Source organism: Gossypium hirsutum, chromosome A03 (genome assembly GCF_007990345.1).
Source record: "Gossypium hirsutum isolate 1008001.06 chromosome A03, Gossypium_hirsutum_v2.1, whole genome shotgun sequence".
NCBI lineage: Eukaryota > Viridiplantae > Streptophyta > Magnoliopsida > Malvales > Malvaceae > Gossypium > Gossypium hirsutum.
In genome coordinates this window covers 20073961-20079878 of record NC_053426.1, presented here as the reverse complement: position 1 = coordinate 20079878, position 5918 = coordinate 20073961, and positions in this window count along the sequence as shown.

Sequence of the window (5918 nt, the reverse complement as noted above, 5' to 3'; positions counted from 1 at the left end):
CTCCCACATTGCTTCTTCAACTCCGTGCTTATGCCACAGTACTTTAACAAATGGAATTTTCTTATTTCGTAATTCTTTAATCTTGTGAGCCAGAATACGAATCGATTCTTCTTCGTATGTCATATCGGTTTTAATTTCAATCCCAGACGGACTAATTACATGTGAAGAATCAGATCGATATCTATAAAGCATCGAAACATGGAATACATTATGGATCTTTTCTAGCTCAGGTGGCAACAACAGTCTATAAGCAACCAGCCCGATACGCTCTATAACCTCATACGGCCCAATAAATCTCAAGACACTGTAACAGCCCAAAATTGACCCTAGTCGAGAAGTGGTTTCGGGACCACAAAACCGAGTTACAAGAAAATTTATTTTTTTTAATTTTAATTGCATAGATTAAATGTGGTAGTGTATGTGTGGAAATAATAAAGGTCTAAAATTAGCCTTAGGAATGTGGATTTTCATGAAAGGACTTAGTTGAGAAATTTAGAAAAGATGATAGATAAATTGAAAGGATTAAATAATAACAAGGTGAGAAAGTTTGGGTTTGCATGTCAAGGTGCCCAATTCTTGATAGGTGGCCGGCCAAGCATGGTTCCATTCCTCCAAGTTTATGTTGTTTATTATTTAATATTGGTAAGTGGATTGGAAAATAAAAGAAGTGAATTAAAAAGAAAAAAAGGATGAATAAAATAAGGGAGGAAGAAGGAGTGTTCATCCTTTTCCTTACCACAATAGCCGTACCTAAAGAAAGAAAAAAGAAGAAAGTGAAGCTAGGGCATTTGGTCATCTTCAAGTTGATTAAGAAGCTCTTGAATATTCGGTGCCTAGGGGAAAAGTTTCTAAGAGGTTTGGCCATGCATGTAACTAGAATGAGGTATGTATTGAATGATTCTTGAAAATCTATGCATGTTTGAGATGGTTAGTTTAAATTCTACTCATCCTATAGATTAGACTTAGGATTTTGAGGTTGAAATTCGGCCAAGAAGCTTGAAACTCTTAGTAGATGTGTAATGTCATTAAAATGGATAGTAATGTAGGATATGGTGAGTGGTTAATTGCTTTTAACTTGAAGGTTGAGGTTAAAATGGGTTAAGTGATTGCCGAATCTAATTTAGGGGTGGAGGATTGTGTTCATGTTATATTGGATAGGTAGAGGTTGTAATGAGGTTGAAATTGTTGAATTGTTAGCTTGGTAACTAATGAAGTAATCGGCCATATGGGGTAAAAATGGGATGTTCATTTTAGTTGTTGTTTCATTTTTGTGAGAAATGGGTCAAGTATTCATGAGATGAAATTGTGTGACTAGATAAATTAAAGGTAATAATATAGTTGATGAATAGATATAGAAATACATATTCGGCCATCACTTAGGAGCTTATGTGATGTTGAGTTAAGCTTTGCATATTCGGCTATATATATATATATATACACATATATATATGTAAGCCCATTCATGATACTACCTTAGGACTATATATATAACCGACAAAAGAATGGGAAAAACTAGCAAGGGTAAAGGCCGAATGAGCTATAGGTGGTGTGGATGACTTTTATACATGTGGGTGTGTGTGTATGCCATTTAGTTGGTGACATTCGACATTTCTTAATTAACATTAGAAATGAGTGAATGAAATCGGCATGTGTGTTTGTGAAAATGCCGAATGTGAATTTGGATAATATTGAGTAATGTATGTGCTTTAAAATGATGGAATGGAGTGGATGCTTTAAATGTGTTATGAACAATTATAAGTTAAACTAAGGGTTGCTAAATTACCATTGTCATTGCCGAATATACAAACATACATATGCATGTGTAATTGAAGTATGAATGTTTAGCAAGATGGTTAAACTAGTTAAATTATTGATTTAGCTCAAGGAGTTAAAGGAGGTGAATCGAGCAAAGGCAAAGAAAAGGTTATCGAGTAGCCGAGTTGGAACCGTCTTACCCAACACGAGGTAAGTCATTAAGCATGTAGTTAGTATTATTTCAAATGGTCATAATGTTTATGTATTGATGCTGAATGGAATGAATAAATATACATATATATATATATGCATGTACGTATGTGATGATGAAATTGTTGAATGAAAGAAAAGAGGTAAGATGTACTGAGTTGTTGATCTCGGCACTAAACGTGCGGGATAACCATTTATGACCATGAGATTGGCGCTAAGTGCGCGGGATTAAATTGTACAGCACTAAGTGTGCGATTTAACTATGTTGCACTAAGTGTGCGAAAAGAATATGATGCACTAAGTGTGCGAATTGACCATGCGGCACTAAGTGTGCGAGTTTGACTATGTAGCACTAAGTGTGCGATTTGATTACGTAGCACTAAGTGTGCGAGTTGATTATATAGCACTGAGTGTGCGGGCTCAATATACATTCGTGAATCATTATGGACACTATGTGTGCGACACTATTGAGTCGATCGCGGACAGCGGATCGGGTAAGTGTCTTGAGTACATGGCTAATATGCGCTATGCTTATACTTGGTGTTGAGCTCGGTAAGTTGAACCTATGTGATAACTATACTTGAAGTCACGTACATAAAATTTATCGTAGGATGGGTGAAAGGTCGTTTTGTTGTTTGATTGTAACGAAAATAAATTGATTTATGAAAATGCTTCAATGTCCTATTGATGAGTATATGGATTGTGAATGCATGAATTGATATGAAATTGAATCGATAGGTTGGAGGAACTATGGTATGGTTCGGTATGGATGGAGTAAATTGTCTCGTTCCATTTTGTTTCCTCTTGTGATAATGTTATTGATGGATGGTAGTGCATTGCTTATGACTTACTGAGTTATAAACTCAGTCGGTGTTTCCTTGTCACCCATTATAGGTTGCTTGGACTCATCTATTTTTGCGGGGTCAGGCCGTCATCGAAGTCATCACACCGGATAGCAAGTTTTGGTACTTTCTTCTTAGTTGGCTTAGAAGAACATTTTGGCATGTATAAGCTATTACGTTGTGTTTGAATTTTGGCATGTAAACTTTAAGCCATGCGAAAATGGCACGAATGTTCGATTGAGTTGGATCAAGGGTAGGCATGAAACGGACCTAGTTACTTTCGTAACAGATGCTGGCAGCAGCAGTGTCATGAGATTGAAAAATCACTAAAAATAGTAGGAGTGGAATTAATTGATGAATAAATTATGTAATCGAAGCTCGATGAGTCTGTTTTCATGAGGAAGTAACGAAAAGATCATATGGGCAGTATATTAAGAGATAATCAGATTTTTGTGGGACAGGGCCAGAACGGTTTCTGGATTCCCTGCTCCGACTTTGGAAATTCATTACAAATTAACCAGAGATAATTAGGGGTCGTACCATATATGTACAGATTCCTCTCTGAGTCTAGTTTTCATAGAAACAAACGGTATCAGTATTGGAGCCCCGTGCAGGGAGATATCCAAGTCGTAATGGGCAAAGGTCAGTGTAGTCGACCCCTGCAACTTGGGAGACTTTGACTAATAAACTGTACTAATTGGCCCGACCAAAAATTCTAGAAAAAAATACATAGATGGGCACATGAGTCTAGTTTCTGGGAAAAATTACGAAACTGATTTTCGAGTTACGAAACTCAAGATATGATTTTTAAAACGACTAGTACACAGATTGGGCAGTGTCTGGAAAATAAATTTTGTAAGGGGTTAAAGTCAGTTAACACCTCGTGTTCGACTCCGGTGTCGGTTTCGGGTTCGGGGTGTTACATTTTATTGGTATCAGAGCTATGGTTTAGTCGGTTCTAGGACTACCATAGCGCGTACGAGTTTAGCTATACATGCCGAATGTTAATGTTTAAATGTGTGATGACTTCTGACGGTTGAAATGTTTTGTTTTGATTAGTAAATGGACCCCGGTGAAGAAAGAACCCTAGCGGATGACGTTGAGAGCGTAGCGGCTGCTCCTGCACAAGGGACGCCGCCTGTTGAACCTCAGTCATCTGCGAATAATCAAGGTGAGGGGGCTAAACAAGCCTTCTTTACCATGATGAATGAGTGGGTCGCGCAATATGCCCGAACCAACCCGGCTGTCCAACAATTCCCAAATTTGAATAATCCACCCCAAGAGCCTGTAATGCCATCAGTCGCTGATCCTGTGAGGCTGAGTAAGCCACCTGTAGACTTGATTAGGAAGCGTGGGGCCGAGGAGTTCAAGGCCATATTAACTGATGATGCCGAAAGGGCCGAGTTCTGGCTTGATAACACCATTCGGGTGTTCGATGAATTGTCATGCACACCCGATGAATGTCTAAAATGTGTTGTATCTTTGTTGCGAGACTCAGCCTACTATTGGTGGAGGACCTTGATTTCCATAGTCCCGAACGAGCGAGTAACTTGGGACTTCTTTCAAACGGAATTCCGGAAGAAATTTATTAGCCAACGGTTCATTGATCAGAAGCGTAAGGAGTTCTTGGAACTCAAGCAAGGCCGTATGACTGTATCTGAATACGAACATGAATTCGTAAGACTTAGTAGGTATGCCCGGGAGTGTGTAGCTGATGAGGTTGCTATGTGCAAAAGATTCGAGGAAGGATTGAATGAAGATTTAAAGCTACTAATGGGTATTTTGGAAATAAAAGAATTCGTAACACTAGTCGAACGAGCCTGCAAGGCGGAAGAACTTGGAAAGGAGAAGAGGAAGGCTGAATTTGAAGCTAGAGATTATCGTAAAAGATCGACGGGTAAAGCTCCGTTCTCAGCTGTAAAGAAGTTCAGGGAGGACATTAATAAGTCGAGGGCGACTGCGGGAATTTCCATCAGGGCAAGACCATCGATGGGCTCCCGAGCTACTTCGGTAGCTAGTGTGGGCAATAATCGTCACGAGAAACCTGAATGTCCCCAATGTGGAAGACGACACCTAGGTGAATGTTGGGGCAAGTCTACTAGCAGGGCCTGTTACGGATGCGGTTCGAAGGACCACCTCATTAGAGATTGCACGGAGCTGGATGAGAAGAATAAGATTCAAGGTGCAAGACCTAGTGGAGTGACATCTAGAGGTAGACCACCGAGAATTTTAGGAGGCAGGGGTGGTAGTCAGAGGGGGGCTTCTGATACGGCCGATCGAGCCGAGAACCGTACTCCTGCTAGAGCATATGCCATTCGCGCACGAGAGGAGGCATCCTCCCCCGACGTCATCACTGGTACCTTCACTCTCTTTGATACTAATGTGATTGCATTGATTGACCCTGGTTCTACTCATTCATATGTATGCGAAACCTTAGCAACCAGTAAGACTCTACCTGTTGAGTCTACTGAGCTCGTAATTCGAGTATCAAACCCTTTGGGTCAATGCGTACTTGTTGATAAAGTGTGTAAGAGATGCCCTCTAATAATCCGAGAATCCTGTTTTCCGGCCGATTTGATGCTTTTGCCGTTCGACGAGTTTGATGTTATTCTTGGTTTGGATTGGTTAACCGCGCATGATGCGGTTGTGAATTGCAAAAGCAAGACTATCGATTTGAGGTGCGCAAATAACGAAATAATCCGAGTTGAGTCTGCGGACTTAAGGGGGTTGCCAGCTGTAATATCAGCAATGTTGGCCCAGAAATATGTAAGGAAAGGGTGCGAAGCATACCTCGCGTATGTACTTGATGACAAGGAGTTAGAAAAGAAACCCGAATCGGTGCCGGTGGTCTGTGAATACCCGGATGTTTTTCCTGAAGAGTTACCGGGTTTGCCACCTGTTCGGGAGGTAGAGTTTGGTATTGAGCTTGTACCTGGAACTACGCTTATTTCGATCGCTCCGTATCGTATGGCACTAACCGAGTTAAAAGAGTTGAAAGCTCAGTTGCAAGAATTGACGGATAGAGGTTTCGCTCGACCGAGTTTCTCACCTTGGGGTGCACCAGTATTGTTCGTGAAAAAGAAGGACGGAACCATGAGGTTGTGCATTGAT